This window comes from Sturnus vulgaris, chromosome 21 (genome assembly GCF_052056855.1).
Source record: "Sturnus vulgaris isolate bStuVul1 chromosome 21, bStuVul1.hap1, whole genome shotgun sequence".
NCBI lineage: Eukaryota > Metazoa > Chordata > Aves > Passeriformes > Sturnidae > Sturnus > Sturnus vulgaris.
The window spans coordinates 295,791-314,815 of NC_142263.1; the positions used below are offsets into that span (position 1 = coordinate 295,791).

The 19,025-nt window shown below is 46.5% G+C and overlaps 1 long non-coding RNA gene across 1 annotated transcript in view; it reads left to right on the forward strand.

Moving 5' to 3' along the window:
• The first annotated feature begins 5,317 nt into the window (after positions 1 to 5,317).
• The window catches only part of LOC148221467 (uncharacterized), a 40,450-nt gene continuing 26,742 nt past the window's right edge, over positions 5,318 to 19,025 (forward strand). Inside the window, exons 1-2 of the long non-coding RNA XR_015807919.1 lie at positions 5,318 to 5,452; positions 18,685 to 18,731. This is a non-coding gene — a long non-coding RNA (uncharacterized LOC148221467). The remainder of the gene's footprint in view (positions 5,453 to 18,684; positions 18,732 to 19,025) is intronic.

A 19,025-nucleotide genomic window follows, 5' to 3' on the forward strand; every position in this document is an offset into this window, starting at 1 on the left:
GCAGTTCTTGTGCTAAATGACTCAAACTTTCAGTCACTTCAGAAAATAATCTCAATTGTAACAGTAAGGATCAGTTCAGGAAAGTGACAGTGTGGTTTTCAAGACGAAATATCTAAAAGACTGTGTGGTTTCATAAAGGAATAGTTTACTTCTTTTCACTCTATAATCCTAAATACTCAGGGATTAGGCATCCCATGTAATGTCTACCTACAATTTTCAGTTATTTCATGAAAGAGCTGAGCAAAACAGCTGTTTAGTGACAACATCACTCTCTTTTTACAATGACTGTGTTTATAACATACATGCCATGTCAGGTGTCATGTAGGGAAAACTGTGAAGTCTAATAGGATTATTGGCAAACCTTTGCATGACCTCAGATCACCCAATAAATATGCCAAGTGCCAGGCACAGAACATTTGCTGGAGATTGTGCAGATCAGTCTTGCACTCCCTAAGACATGTCAGAGTTGGCTTTGGCTGCTGGAGCAGAGGCAGAAGCTGCAGTGGCAGTGCCATGTGCTCTGTGCCAGTGACTGCAGCACAGGGGCTGCTGGTGGCTCCAAAGGGAAGGAAGAGGTGCTGGGAGGGGCTGCCCAATTCCCATCTCTAGTACTGGCATCCTCAGGTGTCTCAACGTTTATCTTTGAGCCAAGAGGTTTGAACCCAGCCCTCAGCACCAGGTAGCTCAGGACATTTTGGGGGCAGAGGCTGCCAGGAGACATTTGGGACAGTGTGAGGTTGTGAAGTTTTTGAGCCATTTCTCTTCACCAAATGGGAGGAAATAAAACATCTCAGCTCTTTGTACAGCTTGGATATAAGCTTAGATTTTTGCCAGCTCAACTCATAGCCTAAATTAAGTGCCCGTTGTGCCTAATTCCCATTTAGAACAGTAATGGAGGTAACAAAACAGCTCATGATTAGAAAAGTGTAATGATATCCTTGTGGGGAGTTAATGGAATGAAAGCTCTGGTGAAGCTCTGGACCCAGGCAGAGTTGTGGGGTTTTCAGCTTGGAAAGGCTGGGTCCCAGGGCATCTGTTTTCTTCTTTCCACTGTTAGATCCCTGGGCTACAGAAAATCCTGCAAAGCACTGCAGTGTGTCCAATGCATACGAGAACTGGGAATGTTAATTGAGAATTTTGTTTGCTGTTTGCCTTAGTTTTAGTACTATACATCAAATTATGCTTACAGTTGTACCCACATAAACCCAGAGCTCTTCTGCTGCAGCTACTGGGCTGATTTCAGATTTTCCTCTTCTCCTTGTTCCTCCATCCTCTGGCAGTGCAATGTGTCCATTGATTTGCCATCCTCACTGTTTCCAGAGGCCCATCGAGCTGTGCAACCTGCTCTGGGTGAGGGTGAGGCTCCACAGCCCGTGCTGTGCAGTGTCCAGCTGTCCTGGGAGGGCAGAGCTGCGGGCTCTGCCTCCCCCGAATTCTGCTGGCAGCAGAGCAGGTTGCTTGGTAACTGCAGCCACATTTCAAAAATGTACCCTTTTACAGCCAGCTTCCCAAACTAATGTCTTTGAAAGGAAGAGTTGTTCTTTCAGGATCGTTTCAATTTTGTTCTTTCTTGAAAAAAGGGGGGGAAAAAAGAGCCTTTCAGCTCCAGCTTTGCTTTTCTTCTCTGCTCTCTTTCCCCGCATCTGGTACCACAAAGGGGAGCAGTGTCACATGCCCAGGAGCGAAGCCCTTTCATCCTCCCCTCCTTAGGGTTCAGCTGTTATAATTCCTGACTTTCAGGCTGAATGTGAGGAAACGTTGAGCACTTCCCATAATGTCTGCATTTGGCATCTTCTCTTTCCTGAGCATGGCTTTCCTCCTCTAAGAGCTCTGCCTGTCACTCTCCCTGTGGCTGGCAGGTCAGTATGGAAGGTGGGACTGGTGTCCCAGAGGTATTTGTTTGGTGTCCCAGAGGTGTTTCTTTGGTGTCCCAGAGGGGTTTGGTGTCCCAGAGGTGTTTCTTTGGTGTCCCAGAGGTGTTTCTTTGGTGTCCCAGAGGTGTTTGGTGTCTGCTCTCAGCTCTCGTGATGGTTTTCTGGATGTCCCCATTGGACACACCATGTGCTGCTCAGGCCTTGCTGTCCCTGTCCCTGTGGGGATGGGACAGGTCAGGCTCTTCATGCAGACCCAGGGCTGTGATCTGGAGGCTGGAGGAAGAGCCCACGGTCATTCCTGGTCATTCACACAGGGCAGTGTGACCTGGCAGGACGTTCCAGTGTCAGTGCTGTGCTCAGAGGCACAGCCCCTGTCCAGCAGTGGTGGCAGAAGGACAAGTGAGGTCACCCCTTGTGCTCTGAAGGTCAGTGCCACGGCTGGGGCTCAGAGCTCAGCTCTGCCGTCGTGCTGGAGACAATTCCTGTGTCCAGAGAGCTGCACTCAATCCGTGCTGGTTCCATCTGCTTGAAAATTGGAATGACAGCATCATAACAAGACTCAATGTAGGCTGTCACTTTTTATTTCACCACGGCTGCCCCATCAGGTAGAAAGACAAACAATTGCAGAAGAAGTGCAGCACCCAGAGAAGCAGGCTGCTGGCACAGTGCAGGGCACGGGCACAGGCTGAGAACTCGAGCTGGGCACGGCGGGCACAGGAACAGGAGAGCTGTGCTGACAAACGTGCTGTGAAAACAGAGCTGGCAGAAATCAGGAGGAAAGGAGGGAGTGCTGATAAATACTGCATTAATAACTAGAAAGGATGAGTCACAGCTCGAGCTGACTGTGTGCTCATCTCAGCCTTCCCTGCAAGTTCAGAACCACGCACTCCTTACCCAGCTTTGTTCTGCCTGTTTGCTTTTAATTTCTGATTCTCTGTTCTGGATGGCTGCAGTCATCTGAACCTTTGGAGGCATTAATATTTAAACAGGATGGGCAACAGAAGGCTGTGAAATGTCAGTTGTGTCTGAAAATCAAAAGGGGTTTGGAAGTAGATGATGGGTAGGTGACTGTCTTAATTCAGCAGTGTAATAGCAGAGCTAACACAGACTCCTTCCTCTCTCTCCTCCCTTCCCACATGCACTCCCTGAAAGGAAAATAAAAGACATTTGCATTTGTTGGCAGCTGGTGATGCATTCAGAAGGATCCTTACTGAGCAGATAAACAGTCTTGTTTCTCTCCCTTTCCCCAAATCCTGGGTTGATGACTAGTTTCCCTTTGTTTCTTAGATGGATAAGGCTCTCCAAAACATAAGCATGGATGTAATAAATCAGAGAAAGGAAAAAGTGCACACTCATACTTCTGTGTCTCGTGGCTTGCTCAGGGCACACAGAGCTGAAGTCAAACGGCAGCTGCTCAGAGCTGGCATTTCCAGAGAGCTGGAGTCAGACCTTCCAAGTCCACTGTTAGTGTCCTTTTAAGAGCTGTTCATTTATCAGGGTATTTCGTATAATCTGACAGGAAATTATATTTACGATGCTTTTAGCTCCATTTGGGACATTTTTTTAACACTACTTCTGGGATGTAAATTATTTAAAAATCATCAATTTAGTTCTCCACATGAAGAGATGAAAGCTTAACTAAAAAGCTTTCCTGTTCATGGCAGTCTTAAATTCTCCAGCAGATCTCTGGATTTTTGCTTAATTGAACACCTAAAGAATAAAAGGACCTTGGCCCCATAACACTTTTAGTAGAAGTAAATTTTAGATTTATTTAGCCCCATTGACTTCTGAAATACAACCACTAACAGCATCTGTTTAAGCACCGTCCTTCGGCATGGACAAGGAGTTTGATCAGCGGGATTAAACGGGCGGGGGGAGAATTCCATGAGCCCCGTGCTCAGCTCCAGCCCTGCCGTGCCAGGGGCGGTGCCCGAGGGGTGCCCGTGGCTCCCGTGGATCCCATGGATCCCGTGTTTCCCGTGTTTCCCATGGATCCCGTGTTTCCCGTGGTTCCCGTGTTTCCCGTGGATCCCGTGGTTCCCGTGGTTCCCGTGTTCCCGTGTTTCCCGTGGATCCCGTGGTTCCCGTGTTTCCCATGGATCCCGTGTTTCCCGTGGTTCCCGTGTTTCCCGTGTTTCCCGTGTTTCCCCTGTTTCCCGTGTTTCCCGTGTTTCCCGTGTTTCCCATGGATCCCGTGGTTCCCGTGTTTCCCGTGGATCCCGTGGTTCCCGTGTCTCCCGTGGCTCCCGTGTTTCCCGTGTTTCCCGTGTTTCCCGTGGTTCCCGTGTTTCCCGTGTTTCCCGTGTTTCCCGTGTTTCCCATGGATCCCGTGTTTCCCGTGGTTCCCGTGTTTCCCGTGGATCCCGTGTTTCCCGTGTTCCCGTGTTTCCCGTGGCTCCCGTGTTTCCCGTGTTTCCCGTGTTTCCCGTGTTTCCCGTGTTCCCGTGTTTCCCGTGTTTCCCGTGGTTCCCGTGGTTCCCGTGGTTCCCGTGTTTCCCGTGGCTCCCGTGTTTCCCGTGTTTCCCGTGGCTCCCGTGTTTCCCGTGTTTCCCGTGGTTCCCGTGGTTCCCGTGTTTCCCGTGTTTCCGTGTTTCCCGTGTTTCCCGTGTTTCCCGTGGTTCCCGTGGTTCCCGTGGTTCCCGTGTTTCCGTGTTTCCCGTGTTTCCCGTGGTTCCCGTGTTTCCCATGGATCCCGTGTTTCCCGTGGTTCCCGTGTTTCCCGTGGTTCCCGTGTTTCCCGTGGTTCCCGTGGTTCCCGTGTTTCCCGTGGCTCCCGTGGTTCCCGTGTTTCCCGTGTTTCCCGTGTTTCAAGTGTTTCCCATGGATCCCGTGGTTCCCGTGTTTCCGTGTTTCCCGTGTTTCCCGTGTTTCCCGTGGTTCCCGTGTTCCCGTGGTTCCCGTGTTTCCCGTGTTTCCGTGGATCCCGTGTTTCCCATGGATCCCGTGGTTCCCGTGTTTCCCGTGTTTCCCGTGGCCAGCTGGGCCGTGTGGCAGTGGCCAGGGCAGGGTTTGTGGCAGCCCCAGAGCCGGGCTCGTGCTCAGGTGACACTGGCGGCTCCTTTGTCTCGGCAATCCTGTCAAGGGAACACTTGAACTCCTGACAGACACATTCCAACTGTAAACAACCTCACTGCCCAAAGAGAAATGTAATGAAAGGAAATCTGAAAATAGCAGGTGTCTGCATGGGCCCCGTTTTCCTCCCTGAACTTTTCAAGCCCGAAAGCTTGAAAATCCTCAGTCCTCAGGAAGATGCAGGATGAAGCCACAAAACCAACTGCTCCCAGAAAAGGGGCCACTCTAATCTCACAAGGGAGCTGCAGTGAATGGTTTTGACATTCTTTTAAAACCAAAATACATCTGTCATGCATAGGAGTGTGGAAACTTGCTAAATATTCATGAATCTGGGATTTCCTTTGTTCCAGTTGTGCCTGGGGAGTATGGGATGTTTCCCCTCTACCAATTACTGGCTGTTTGATCCCTGTCAGTGCAAATCTGAGGGCAGAGGGACACGTTTCACATCAAGGTGCTGTGCCTGATGCTAACCTTAAAATCAATATGTGAGCAGCTGCTGGTTGCAGGTGAGTGACACTACAGATGCAATGGAGACACTGGGACTCCCTGTCGTAATTAGCATTGATTCCTCTCTGGTTTGGGAGCTTTGTTGTCTGTGAACTCATTAAATTGTGACCTGCATGTAGGACTTGCATTTCTGCCCTGGAAAAATCAGTGGATTTCTATTGGTTATTACACTCCTGAGGCTGCAGTTGTTTAAATGCATGTGATGAGAGGACTGTTGAGAAATATTTCAAGTAAGAACTATAAAAGCAGGTTCCAAGGGTACTTTTTTTACAGCCAGAATCTGTTCTCTTGCCTAAATATGACATACTAAAAAAGCAGCACTCTGTTTATCAAACCAGTGTGGAATTTCAATGCCTGCACTCATTGTTCCTGATGAATAGAGGGTGGCAACAGCCCTGGTGGAGCTTACTTGGAGGCTGATTGGGCTCAGTTCTTGCTTTCTGTAGGAGGACTTGACTCCTTATTTTGTCCTGTTTTGACTTCTGAGTGATGCTGGAAAACCCAGGCCCATCATGAAGTGCAGTGGGGCTCTATGAGATGCTTTCCCTCAAGCTCCAGAAAGGAAACAGCCTTTGTAGAAGAACAAGTAATACAATTTCCAAGCGTTCCTGATGGAAATAAAACTGGGCTGCCTTAGTCTTGAGTCCAAACTCTCAGCCACCACTGCTGGTTTGATGCTGGAGTTTGCCAGTCCATCAGTGTGGCAGCTCCAGGGCTGGCTGAACACAGAGCTCTGACCAGACCCAGCTCTCAGCTCTCAGCTCTCTCCATGTGCTTATGTGCACATCAGTGATTTTTCTGAGGTTTTTTTTACTGTTGGATTCCAAACAGAAATTTCACACAGCAAGGCAATTTATTGTCCCCATGCTTAGGTCAGTATTCACCAGGGGGCCAATTAAAATAGTGCAGTGCTTGTTAATAATAATTCAAAGCAACTTTTCAGTTCAGTTTTGGTTTGTTTAGGGATGCTTGCTGGGACACAGCCAGCACTCTTCAAAGGACTGAGCACACAGGGCTGGTGCAGCTCAGGATCTCCACTCCTCTAACCACGAGTGCTCAGGGCAGCTGAAGGGCAGTTTCACTGACTCTCAGTGGGAATACTGACAACTGAAGGAGAAATTAGCACAAAGTTTATGTATTGTTTGTGTCCCACTTAACTCCTGAGCGCTGAAGTGAATCTCAGTGAAAAAGCTGTTCTGGTTCTTTGCAGCTCTGATGGACAGAGTCTCTCTATCAGTGAGCCTGATAAAACCCTGGCATGATTTGCATTGTTCAGTGAGTAAATGGACACCCATCCATAGGTCTCATAGACTAGTGGAGCTCCAGTGACTTTACTCCTGCAGTTAATGGGTTGCTGGAATTATTTACAAATCTGGCTGATGTTCATCTCTATGTAGCTCTGTTTAAAACTCTGCCCTCCAAAACCCAAGCGTGCACTTGCATTACTGCTGCACAAGAGGATTTGGGGCTGTGGCCATGGACAGTGAGCAGGGGCAGGGCCCTGCAGTGCAGGAAGCAGCACGATTCCAAAGCTGGACTTTGTGACATGCTTGGATGAAATGTCACTTTGTGCTCCCCTAAAATGCAGCCTCCCTGGGGGCTGGGAGCTGCCCCCCTCAGGGTCCTGTGTCCCTGAGGTTTACAGGACATTTGCTCTGTGAGCTGGTGTTGAGTTACTCCAGAAGGGCATATCATAAACTCCACCATTTTGGTACACTGATAATTTTCTTTTAAAAAGTGTCTGTAAGTGTGAATTTAATCTACTTATTTTTGATGTCCAGTGAAGCTTTAGACAGCAATTTAATCATTATTATTGGTATTGTACAGCTGCTCCCTGGAGATGCTTAAACCATGTCAAAAAGGGAACCAACATAATGAGTCTGACAGAATTTCAGAGGGAGAGATTAAATTTAGGATAATGAGTTCTGCTGCATTTCTTAATGTTATTGTAACAATTCACACCCCTGCATCCTGTTCATCTCTGGACTCAAAACCAAAATGTCAACTGGGAATTAGGCTGCACAGATATATCCTTTTTCGAGTATTTTCCTCTTATAAAAAAATAAAAACAAGAGAAAAGGAACACTGCATCTCTTCTGAGATGGGGGGAATGAATTCTGTCTGTGTAGGAGCTGGAGCAGCCTCTTCTTGCTTCTCTGAATCAGACACCAACTTACAGATTACCTTGAGCTTTGTGAGCTCACCTGTGGATTTCTGGAGCTCAGAGGTGGCTGCAGCCCTGCGTGGCAGAGGGGATGTGAGAGCTCACACAGCACGGCCAGGGGACACGGCTGCCCCATGGGGAGAGGCAGTTCTTCTGTAGCCACTGCTCCAGGCAGGCTTTGGGGCTCAGAAGAGCTGACAAAAGTTGTCTTTCACTGGTGGAGTGTTATTTCTGGAATTTCTACCCCCCACCCCTCTCTCCTGACAGGAGCAGCATCGTTGTTTGGTATTGAGAACAGTAACTCTCTTATCGTGGGAGTTGAACAATGTGATATAATTGATAAAAGTAATGACAATTTATTCACTGGATACCAATTAGTGTTCAGCTTTCTAAGGGAATGGAGATTGGCAATGGAAAACAGGTTGGATGATACCAGATAAAGAAATCATTTCTTTGATGTAAAGGACATTAAGGTGTTTCTTCCATGACAGGATGAAAAATGAAGGAAGCTTTGTGAATATTTTCATCTGTCAGTGCTCATTCTCTAATGGAGCATCATCCCACTCGAGCACCTCATGGTGGGCTCTGCTCTGGGGCTGCCACCACTGGAAATGGATTTCTTCTCTTGGAGAAGCTGCACTGGTGACAGAATGGAGAGAGCACAAAGCAGCTGAAGCTAATTACAATGAAACAGAAGAAGCAGCCCCAAATTGCATTGTTAGTTTGGTTTAATCAGCCCACCCCCTGCTCCTGCCCTCACAGAGCAGCAGTTGCTGAACCCATCTGTAAAATGTGGTGTTGGAGCTGGCTGAGAATGCACAACACAGTAATGGTTGCTTAATCTGATGTGTGGTTTTTTTATGGTGTGCTGAAATGCCAGGGTGGAATCTGGAATGCCTCATTTATTAGTTCAGTATTAGGAAGAATAAAGATGCAATTAGAGCTTGAAAAAATTAGGTTAAATACCCATTTCCTGATACAGAGCAATGAAGGCTCCTCCTGTTTGATATGAGGAGGGCAGGCTGGGCAGCAGCCCTGCAATTCTGCAAATGGCACAGGACAGGCCTGGAAGCACCTGGGGAGCTCAGCTCCTGTGGCTCCTGCAGAGCTGCACTGGCACCTCCTCCTGCCCTGGGCTGCTTTTGTCCTCTCTCCTCCTGTTTGCCCTCTAAGTCTCCTCTGCACTTCGGGTCCTTCCTTGACAAAAGGGTCCGTGACAAATCTCAGTTGCTGCCTGTCCTGCTGCTCTGGTTCTTCTCCATCACTTATCCCCAGAACTGTTCCTGTTTGCTCCCTGGTGCTCTGGCACACGGAATGAACCCAGCTCTGTTGTGACAGGAGCATCCTGGCCCCTGCAGAACCTTGAGAAGCCTTCCAGGAGTCAGCAGCCACCAATCACTGCAACAGGAGCCATCCTCTGTGAATATCCATCCTATTTCCTCTGAAATACCAATGGGTTGGCACAGTGCTGTTGCACTGATGAAGATCTGCAGTTATTTGGCCCCCAGATAATCGGACTTCACAATAAGACAAAGCCTTTGTCCCAGATAGCACTTTTAGAAAACATTTTTTTATTGAAACTACAATTATAAAAATATCCCTAGTTTTCACTGTGTCCCCTGGCAAATGGAGCATGATGTTTAACTGCTCTTTGAAAAACATTCCTGAGATAAGATCATTAGTATATAAAAATGCTTTCTTAACACAGGCAGTTTTGTTGAAAAACCTTCATTGGTGGTGGATTGGGAGTAATTAAGTGAAATGTAATGACTCAAAATAACAAACAAGCTCTGCATAGCTATTTATGAACAGCCAGCTCTCCTGGGGAAACCTGATCTGACAGAGCACAGTGTGAGGTGTGCTGGGGGTGGTGGCAGGCAGGAGGAGATTCCTGAGCTCCAGGCTTGTGCCAGTGGCTGCAGAGCAGGTTCTGTGCCCACAGCAAACCATGCCAGGCTGGCAGCTCCTGCACGGAGCCCACGAGCCCTGCTGCCACGTGTCCAGTGTCATCCTGCCTGCAGCTCCTGGGGACAGGGACCTCCACACAGCTCTGCTTCTGCAAGGGACTGGTAGTCCTAGCAGCTAATCTGAGCTCCTGTTGCCACTGACACTCCTATCCACCTGTCTATATCTATATCATCTATATCTGTATCTGTGTCTATATATCCATATCTATCTAATCTATATCTATATCTATATCTATATCTATATCTATAACTATATCTATATCTATATCTATATCTATATCTATATCTGTATATCTGTATATGTGTCTATACATCCATATCTATCTTATCTATATCTGTATCTGTATATCTGTATCTGTGTCTATATATCTATAGCTTTATCTATGTCTACATCTATATATCTGTATCTATATCTATAGCTATATATCTATACCTATGACTATATCAACTATATCTCTATCTATACCTATACCTATATCTATATCCATATCTATATCTATATCATCTATATCTGTATATCTTTATCTGTGTCTATATATCCATATATATCTATATCTATATCTATATCATCTATACCTATATCTATATCTATATCTATATCATCTATACCTATATCTATATCTATATCATCTATATCATCTATATCTATATATTTATATCTATATCTATACCTATATCTCCTCTCTCTGTGGCTCCCAATCCATTATATTCTGCTAAATGCAAGTGGTGCGGGTTCTACCCCGAGGTGGAAAAACCAAATGAAAATGAGGAATCACCATTGCAGTGATTTATACAGCACCCGAATCTCAGTGTGTGCCTTTGCCTTCTGCCCTGCAGAGCTGTCCCAGGGACAGGCAGTGCTGTGGTGATTTTTAAAACCTCTTAGACACATATGAAAATTAGAAGTTAATTTTCATGTCTCTTCTATGGCTCCTTTATAATTAATTTCTCTGAACCAGTTTGTTTTTCTGCTGCCAAACACTTCAATGCTTATATGTAAATTATCAACATCTAAAGCTGTCTTTCCTTAGAAAGAATACAAGGCAATCATCAGATAAAAGTCATTACATATTCACAGCTATTCTGCTCCACTGATAATAAAACATTCTTAGGCAAAGGTGACCTTTTTACAACAGACTTATTAATGTCAGGACTTCAGAATTGTCTTTTCTTATTACAAGTCTTACCAAAAACATTAAAAAAAGTGAAGTTTATGATCTTAAGGATGTGTCAAAGTACAGCCATTAAGGACATTTTCACAGAATCTTATTTATATAACCCATTTTTGTATTTTATGAGGAAAATATTGAGAGAATACAGACATTCTTAACAGAACTCTGTGTTCATGACTTCTTTTGACTTCTAATCATATTCTAGAGTCCAGATAAGATTTCTAGCACTCACATTTATGAGCTTGGAAATCTCCCTGGCTCCAAGAAAAAATTATTCCCATACACATGAGAACATCAGCTCCTTCGAATGCAGAAACATTTTTGTGTTGTCCTGAGTTTGTGTCCCCAGTGCCCCAGTGGAGGGCAGAACTGTTGTAATAAATCAAGCATGACTCCACTTTCTTCATGCAGGAAAAGCCAATTCTTTATTCACATAACTCATTTTTATAGAGTTTTTACAGACCTCGTGTTTGACTCCCATTTGTTGGTAGTTTTCTTGCCACCCATTCATTGGTTAGCAAATGGCATTTCACTTGTCCATCAAATCTCTCTATTCCTGGATTGTTTACATATTTTCTTTACTGGTTCTCATGGGACAAATCCCTTGTTGTTGCAGATGCATTTGTTTTTGCCCCTCAGAATAGGTTGTTGTGTTAACAAACTTTTCATACCAAGATTGTTTTCACACGGGAACTTGCAAATCACTCAGCTGCACTTAGAAGAAGTGACAAGCCAGCTATTAATTTAGCAGAGCAAGGCCTGAATTTATGAGGCCTTTCTTTTATAATTTCTCTACCTGTCTGTGACAGGCAGATCCATTAAAATCCAAAATATCCCAGAATTTCCATCTGCTTTTCCCAGTCTCCATCCCACCCAGCAGAGTCAGTGATGCTCATCCTTGAGCTGCTGTGCCAGCAGGATTCAGCCCCATGTGCCTCCACTTTGGTATCTCTCCAAAATCAATATTTTAAAGAAACTTAAATTATTCCTCCTACAGGAGTCATGATTCATGCAGTGATAGCATCAATATTAATACAATAATCGAACTTTAAAGTCGGCTGCTAAGCAACCTGTCATGCCCACAGAGCAAACTGGACTCAGACCAGAACTGTAACTGGAGAAAACTTAATGTGAAAAAGAAAATACTAAAGGAGGGAAAATGCCAGCCAAGCAGCAGATTTTGCAGAGCCACCCTCTGGGCTCGGCTGCAGACTGAGATTTGAGTTTTTGGCTGTCCCCACCGTGCCAGGTGTCCAGGCTGGAGCTCTGAGCTCACCCTGCTCCCCAGGCTCTGCCCTGTGGCTCTCCAGGCACGGCCACTCTGCTCAGCTTCTGGGGAAATAAAGAATCAAGAGGAAACGGTTCACAGGAAAAAAAATCTCATTCTCCTGCTTTTCCTTCCCACACACTCTGAGAACACATTGGGGATTTTCCTTCTGGCACACTCCTGAGCCAGAGCAATGGCACAGAGCTCTGCTTCTGCCCTCTCGAGCTTCTCTCATGGCTCTCACTAGGGCCACCTTAGGACGGGTCTCATGTGCAGGAAGCTGGGATTAACAGAACTGAGGGAAATTACTTATTCCTATAGCTTTTCAAATTACAAAGCAAGTTGGTTTAAAAGAGGAAAGCCCATGCAGAGAATTTCCATTATGCTGGATTTTCATTATCCTGAGAAGCCTGAAGAAGTCTCTGGGAAATGAGATTCTGTTTTGGTAGAAGATGCAAGTGCAGGTTGGGAAAGGCTACCAGAGGCAGCTGGTGCAGAAGGAGAAGAGAAAAGAGGTCATTCATTATGATTTTTGCCTCATGGTTGCCAGCAAAACAGAGGAAGAAGCACGTCCTCTGGGATATCCCAGCTGGCAAGAACATTCTGAAAGGCTGAATTCCAACCACACCAGCAAAGAGAAAAAAATAATTTAAAAAACCCTGGAGACCTATACATTTGTGGATTCACCAGTGTATTGGCAAGCACCCTGGTTGTTTAAATCTCAAGAGTTGCATGGTGAGGTATAAAGTAGAAGAAAAACAGGATCTCAGCTCTAGGAGCAGACCCAAATTGCTGTTGCTTTTGTGTTTCAAGGCTCAGCAGTGTTCCTTTGCCTTTTCTCTCTCCTTTGCTGTGCTTTTACCCTCCTAGAAACCCTTCTGCCTGTTTTCCCTGCACTGAGCACAGCCTGCCGTGGTTATTTAGGGGCACTGGCAGGTCTGGCATGGGCAGCAGGATGGTTTTTTCCTTTCTCAGACATCAACTACCTCACTTTCCACTGGCTGTAATTTCCTTCTTGTCTTTAATTAGCTCACCTGATGTGCTGGCTGCAAACAGTGACCCAGGCTGCTCTTTCTTCTTTTCACATACGGATACATCATCCCTGTGCCAGGTGATTTGTGCAGCCCCACCTGCCCCAGTCCCTGCCCCAGTCCCAGTCCCAGTCCCAGTCCCAGTCCCAGTCCCAGTCCCAGTCCCTGTCCCAGTCCCAGTCCCAGTCCCTGTCGCAGTCCCAGTCCCAGTCCCAGTCCCAGCCCCAGTCCCAGTCCCAGTCCCAGTCCCAGTCCCAGTCCCTGCCTCCCCACTGCTCCCTGAGTCTGGAGCTGCTGGAAGGAGCCCTGGACCCCAACCTGCACAAATCCATTCCTGGCTCAAGAGATGCAGGAACTCCCCCTGGCACATTTGTACAAAAAGCACTTCAGTCTTGTCACTCTTGTGGTTCTGCTGGTGCTCCTGCTCCAAAAAATAAAGGGTTTTGATTAAAGCAAGCACAACAAGAGTAAGCCAGGATTCTTTACTTTTGGGAGTCTTGTCATGGTCTTCTGAGGGCAAATCATCCATGGGATAACAATTACTTTGATTGTTGACTTCATTATTTGGCCTTAATCCTAACGTGGTACCTTCAGGCAGATACAAAATTCTCCCATTGCAAACAAATGATATTTCTTTTCACCCCTCCCTGCTGAGGGTTTGGGTTGTTCTTGCCAACATGATTTTTGGAAGTGGTCTTCTGCACCTTTTCAGTCAAACAGTGCCTTTTTCATGGTTCCAGTTTTTCTTCAGCTATTTAGTTTTCCTTTGATGGAAGTAGAAATAATACCTAAATAATCACTTTGATTTTTATTTGAGGCAGCTGTGCTGGGACAGAACCTATTGTTCAGATCTGTTACCTTTTACACAACAGAGATAAATTAATTACAGGGCTTTCCCCTGACATCCAGGCTCTTGCCTGCAAATGTTCACATAAAAGATGAATGACAATGAGGTTCTCATTACAGCTTGATGAATTAGCCTTTTCACTTCAGTTCCAGGAAAGTCTACTTCATGGTCAACACTCTTGTTTAGGCCCTGCTGTGTTTTTTCTCTCATTGAATTCAAATCGTGCAGCTGCTGTCAAACCACCTTTGTTGGAGCAATCCATTATTTGTGCTGCCCTTTAGAATTCTTCACTTTTCCAGGGAATTTGCCACAATGGTTTGCCAGGTAGTCAGCAATAACATCTTCCTAATTTTCCTTGTGCACATCACAGACCTGGGGCTGTGGAAGAAGTGGCAGCTTTGTGTAAAACAGCAAAAGGACCAGGAGAGCATCCCCTGCTCAGTTCAGGGCATGATCCCTGTTCAGGGTAAGCCAAGCTGCATGGTGATGCTCTCACTATCACCTTTTCTCTTTCTTTACTTGCAGAAGCTTAAAATAACAGAAATATTTTACTTGGCTGGGATGTATATTTTCATACAAACTAGGCTTGTCCACACAATGATCTTGTTGGCTTGTAATGCACAGTTCAGTTAAAACTGGAATATTCAAGGGGCAGGAGGGGAATGTGCAGAGGTGTTTGCTGGAGCTGCACACACGTGGGTTCATTTCCAGCTGGTGGCATTCATTTAAAGGGGGGACAAATGGTGATGGAGCTCCCCTGGGTCCCCCACGTCCTGCCATGGCCAGAGCAGGGACTCCCTGTGTCCAAGGGCCTTGCTGCCTGCCTGTTCTGCTCTGACAGGCCAGATGGATTACCTGGGCAATTTGAAAGCTGTTGTCTACACGAGACAAAGTCAAAAGACCCATCCCTGCCAGGTGCTATTTCACAAAGAAAGAACGTTGTGTTTCTTGCTCGCAGTTCTTGGCAGTTTATCATGTTCTTTACTTGTATCTCTAAGTGTCAACACTTTGATCAATTTTATTACACCTGCCTGTGGTCAGAATATTACTGATGGTGCCTCTGGTTGGTGTGTGGGGACAGGAATAAGTCATTTGTAATGGCTGTAAGTGAAAACATCAAAATATTGGTAGAGGAATACTTGCAGTAGTGTGAAGCTGTCGTTATTGAGGTGTCAATATTTACCTTTATAACTTTTCCTAAAGCTTCCCGGACCACATTGGCTCCTCCCAGGTTTCAGAGGTTTGTGTGCTTTTGGAAGTGCCATCTGAGCAGGATGCCAAGCAGAGGGATGGGCATGGTCACCCAAGGCTTCTGCATGTTCCCACTGGGGCAGGAGGGGAGGGGAGTCCCAGCCAGCCCCTCTTTGAGGAATTGTCCTCAGCTCCTGCCCTGTCAGTGTCCTGGCAGCCACTGCTGCTCCAGAGCCTCCCCTCCACCAGAGCCCAGCAGGGAATTTTCTCCTTGCAGTTTGCTGCTAGGAAAGGAAAATACCGTGGGAATTTTGTCTGCTCTGCCTGCCAGCTCTTCAAGGAGAGCTCTGATCTCTCCAACCATGAAATAAAATCGAGCAAAATATCACTGAGCCATATGGCCACCGAGCAGCAGCACGGCCCCGTGGAAGCCTCTCTGGTGCCGATTATCAGCACAGCTTAGAGCAAAGCTGAGATTTTTAATGCCCCGAGTGTGATGCACTCCCCTGACCTTGGGAGTTATTTTTATTGCTATTTTGGCCGGCTCTGTCCTTGGCAGGTTGCTGGATTATAAGCAGATGCAACAGAAATGGTGGAGACAGCTAATTTCAAAGGTACACAGAGTCCTTCCACAGCACATGGGAAACGTTTAATGTTTGGAAATCTCCTTCTTGTGGCATGGGTTAAATTTGGAACTGCAAATGGAACAGTAGAAAATCCTTCAGTCATGTGTTCTGACAGAAATTACAGCAATGTCTGTGTTTACACTGTGGTGTGCTATCTGTGCTCCTCTGCCTGGGCTGCTGTGTGGGTTTTCTGCCAGCAGCAGTGATGGACACAGTGTTTTGGCCAGGGGAGCACACAGCTCACTCCCTGGGCTGTGCAAAGCAAGTCATGCACTCTATTGAAGGTTGCTTTGCCTCCAGGCCCTTATGCTTCTTTATTTCCCCTTAAATGGATGTTTTCCCCAAAGACAATCTTTTTAAAGCAGTTCAAACAGGTTTCCAATTACTTTTCACCACATTAGTGTTCTGTTCTGAAAATCTCAATCTCAACATCAAGTCCATTTCGAGAACTTGGGGAAGAGTTTTTTTCTTGCTTGTTCTATTTTTGTAAGATGAGCATTTTAACAAAGAGCTTTCCTCTCTCCTCTCTCCACTTAGAAAACCTCAGTGAATTGGTGGAAAAGAGAACCAGTCTCTCTGCTCTAATAACAAGAGGCTCTTGCCTCTCCCAGTTCATGCTCTGGACACTTGCTCACAAATGACCTCTTGTGAGAGAAGACTCAAATATTTTGGGTGAGGTAAATATTTAAATAGAGGAACTTCAGAGAAGTGCCTCACATGGAGCAGGTCCTTAACCTGTGTTTCTGCTGAGCACATTTAAGCAGGTTTTCTGAAATCACAGAGCAGGTATGGCCCAGTGTTAACACCTGGGTATCAGCCAGGCTGTGAGGTGGGATAATAATTTACATCCCACTGTTTTCAGTCCTGAAACAATCTAAGAGTAAAACAGATTACTCAATAGTCATTACATTTGGGACTCTATTGTCATTGGTTTTTTGGAGGTCACAAGCCCCTGGCCAGGAGCTCACTGGGGGTCACTGGCTGCAGGACACATCCCCTCTGGGCCCTCATCCTGTTTTCTGGAGCTTGTTACACAGTTAATATCTGCAAAGCCTCTGATTTCATTGTTTAATGTAATTTTATTCAGTAAAGCTGCCTCATTGCATAAAGGTCTTGGTATTTAATATTTAATAGCATAAATCCCACGTGAGTCCCAGGCAGAGGATAAAAATTACATTTTAAATTAATGTGCACTCAGTGCCTGCTGCTCTTTCTGCATTTAAAGGCCAATGGCCACGTCAAGCCCAGCACCCCCTTGCAGGGGCAGTGCCTGTGTTCTCTGCCAAAGGGAGCAGTGACCAGCACAGGATGTGCAGCATCCTCCTGCTGACCCACACCCACCCCACAGCCAGCCATGCACATTGTCCCTGCTGAAATGTCCCATTGCCTCCGTGAAATTTATATATATATATATATATATATATATATATATATATATACATATCTAACATTTCAGATTATGTAATGCCACCATCTGCTGCTTTCCATAAACAGTGCTCAGCTTCCACCTCTGCTGCCTGATGCAATTGTGTCCCCAGCCAAGCCACGGGGCAGGGGATGGAGGGGGGACTGTGCTGTTTGTTCTCCCCTAACTCAGTTCCTCTCCGGTCACCAGGGCAGAGGTGGGGAGCTTACATTAACGCCAGGCATTGCAGACATGTCCCTTTGTTTGCCACTTACTGTCCCTGTTCTTCCTCATGCAAGGCAGGCAGCTTGTGTTTACTTTGATAGGGAAAGTTACTGCACGGTCAAGTGCAAAGAAGAGATTGGCAGGAAAGGAGCAAATCCTCCTTGAACAAAAATGTCTGCAGTAATTAGCAAATGTTGCAAGAATGAGCTGGTAAACAAGCAAAAGGTAAGACAGGAAAGGTAAGCTTCAGGGCAATTAATTAAGATGGTAAATGAAGAGAGACCCAACATTTCTGCGAGCATTTAGCAGATGGGAGAGAATACTGGGAGCATGGTGTTTGTTCAAGCAGTGAGAAAAAGCTGGAAATACAGGATTTGGGACCATTTTAAAAATGAACTGGTTTGTTTTCCAGGAACAAGCCTCAAGGAAAACAAGACACCATTTAATTTCTTTGCCTGCATTTGTATTTTTGCTGTTCGTGAAGTCCAAAGAAATCAAAGTTGCTTTGCAAAACTGGGCACCCACACCCAGCTCCGCTTTCAAGTGCGAATACCAGAGCGGTTCTTTAATGGACCTGCAGGGCAGCTGAAGGGTCCGGGATGTGAGCTGGGTCCTGCTGAGGAGCGGAGCCCTGCCCACCCCTCGGGGGTCCCTCCTGCCCCCCGAGCCCCAGCAGGAGCCGAGAGCCTGTGCTGCTCCCTCTGGGGCACAGAAAGGGGAGAAGCCCCTCAGGGCAGCCCCAGAGCCCAGGTGGGCTCAGGTACCCGCACAGGTGTGAGCCAGGGCTGGGCTTCTCTCCCGGGGGGAGTTCAGCAGTGCAGGGGGGAGACGCCCCCCGCCCCCTGCCCTGCCCTGAACTTCTGCCGAGATCGAGTGACCGGAATGCGGCTGGTGAAGAGCGGCTGGGCTGCCACCACCACCACCACCACCACCACCATCATCATCATCATCATCATCATCATCTCCTCCTGTGAGAGCTCCCAGAAGACTCAGCTCTAAACTGTCCCCGGGGCTTTCCTGCTCCTCACCTGGGAGAAGTTTCGCTTTAATGACTGGATCATCGCCCCGGTTCCTGCTTTTTCCAGGACGGAGCACTCGTGACTCTTCAGGGTGGGCAGCTTTGTAACAGTTATTGTTAAGGGATTTGGGGCAAAGGGATTGGGATTGCTTCACGTGCCGCATCCTGTATTTCAATTTTTGGTGGGTTCATTTTTGATGAAGAGCAAGGGATTGATGTATGTTATGAGGAAGTGATCAATTACCTGGCGTGTCTGGAGCACTGAGGATTTTATCACATCAGGATGATGGTGATTGATTTTTTTTTTCTTTTTTTCAGATCTGCAGCAGAGCAGCAATCTCTGGATGCCTGATTGCAGCTGACAGGTAAGTTGTGAAGCCAGCTCACCAGTGACTGTGACAGGCTCCCTATCTCGTGTCCCCACTCCTTTTCAGACTGTAATGGCTTGATGAAGACATGCTGTCAGGGTGATAGAGATCCAGAGATTATTAAATGAGGACACCTCCGACTTGCTAAATTACTTTAATCTTGCAGGAGGCTCTATTAGCTCCTACTGGTCCCCCTTTGTAGGGGTTAGAGAAGAAAGCAAAGGGAGCAGGCTGTAAAACTGCAGCAGTGTTTGTTCTCCCAAAAAGTGGGAATTGCACCTGGCTTTGCCT